Source organism: Zalophus californianus, chromosome 7 (genome assembly GCF_009762305.2).
Source record: "Zalophus californianus isolate mZalCal1 chromosome 7, mZalCal1.pri.v2, whole genome shotgun sequence".
Classification (NCBI taxonomy): domain Eukaryota; kingdom Metazoa; phylum Chordata; class Mammalia; order Carnivora; family Otariidae; genus Zalophus; species Zalophus californianus.
In genome coordinates, this window is record NC_045601.1 from 72472256 (window position 1) to 72474070 (window position 1815).

General features: G+C 37.8%; 1 non-coding gene across 1 annotated transcript; it reads left to right on the forward strand.

Annotated features, from left to right (window-relative positions):
• The first annotated feature begins 895 nt into the window (after positions 1-895).
• On the forward strand, positions 896-1029 carry LOC113928223. The gene has a single exon (XR_003521872.2). It is a non-coding gene; the product is annotated as a U4 spliceosomal RNA (small nuclear RNA).
• Positions 1030-1815: the final 786 nt, after the last annotated feature.

Below are 1815 nucleotides of genomic sequence, written 5' to 3' on the forward strand. Positions count from 1 at the left end.
CTCTTATGGGAACGCTTCAAGAACATTTCTTAAACTTCAGGCCCATTGTCATTGTTCTTTCCACTGTCTTTGATCAGGTGACCCTAATTTCTCCAAAATTTTGGCAGTCATTTTCTAACTTGTTTCCTTGTCGCTAGTTTTTCCCTCTCAGATCTGCTCCCCAAATAACAGCAAGAGTGATTTTCCTCAAACGTAATAATGACCATGCAGAGATCTAATGATCTAACTCTAGTTGCACATATAAACATATAAAATAAATATGTAAATAATGTATAATTCCAGAATAAAAACGTTAAATGAAAAAAGCAAATCATTTAAGAATATGTGTAGTTTGATTCCATTTTAAGATCAAAAAAGGCAAAAACAAATATATGCATATATATGTATTTTTTAAATAAACCTTTTTTTTAAAGATTTATTTATTTATTTGACAGAGAGAGAGAGAGAGACAGTGAGAGAGGGAACACAGCAGTGGGAGCGGGAGAGGGAGAAGCAGGCTTCCGGCGGAGCAGGGAGCCCGATGTGGGACTCAATTCCGGGACCCTGGGATCATGACCTGAGCCAGAGGCAGACGCTTAATGACTGAGCCACCCAGGCACCCCAAATAAACTTCTTATTAAAGAAAGATTTACATAAAGAAAAGTACTCAAATTAAAACCACACAACCTGAAGAATTTTCACAAAGTTAACACAGCCACCAGGTTAAGAAATGAAATATTACTAACACCTCAGAATCTTTCCTTGTACCCATGCCAATCATTTTTCTCTCCTCCTAGATGTAACCACCTATATGACTTCAAATATAATAGATTTCCCTGTTTTGAACATTATGTAAATAGATCATATGGTATATATTCTTTTACATCTGATTTCTTTTCAACAATGTTACATTTGTAGCTTTGCACAATGCCAGTATCACAGCCAATAAGATTTATCTGAGGCGTGATTATTGCTAATTGAAAACTTTTCCCAGCATGTCTGTCTGGCTCATTTGGGGGAACATGTGACTCTTGATCTCCCAGTCATGGGTTTGAGCCCCATATTGGGTGTAGAGATAAGTAAATAAATGAACTTTAAAATAACAACATTACATTTGTGAAATTCATTCATGACATCGTATGTAGCAGTGATTTGTTCTTTTTCATTACTACATAGTATTCTGTGTAATAATATTCTAATTTATTTATCCATTCTACTAATGGCCATTTGGAGCACTTCCTGCTTTGGGCTATAACTAATAATACTGTTATGAATATTCTTAAACATGTATTTCAGGGCACTGAAGCATGCATTACTTTTTTTCCCTACAAGTTTTTACTTTAATTCCAGTTAGTTAACATTACAGTGTAATATTAGTTTCAGATTTAATATTGTTGATAATGGTGCTATAAAAATCAGGGTGCATGTATCTCTTTGAATCAGTATTTTTGTATTCTTTGGGTAAATACCTAATAGTGCCATTACTGGATCATAAGGTAGATTTTTAACTTTTTGAGGAACCTCCACACTGTTTTCCGGAGTGGTAGCCATGGTGCATGCAGAGGTTTGTGCTAGTCTTCTGGGGAAGGGGCCTGTTGGGCTGGTCCTCAGGCACACTTACCCAAGAAAAGCAGCACCAGCAGAGCACAGAGGGGCAGGACTTGGTGTAAGCAAGTTAGGCAGCCAGGGTTGGTTCTGTGTTGTTTACTGAAGTTGGATTATGCTGAGGGGCAGGGGAGGGAAATGGTGCTAGCTTGCTCCTTTGTCCCCCTGAGAGGGTTCTCCTTGCTTGCTGCTCTCTAGGAAGTGAAGCCCCAGAAGAGCGAGTAATTTCCT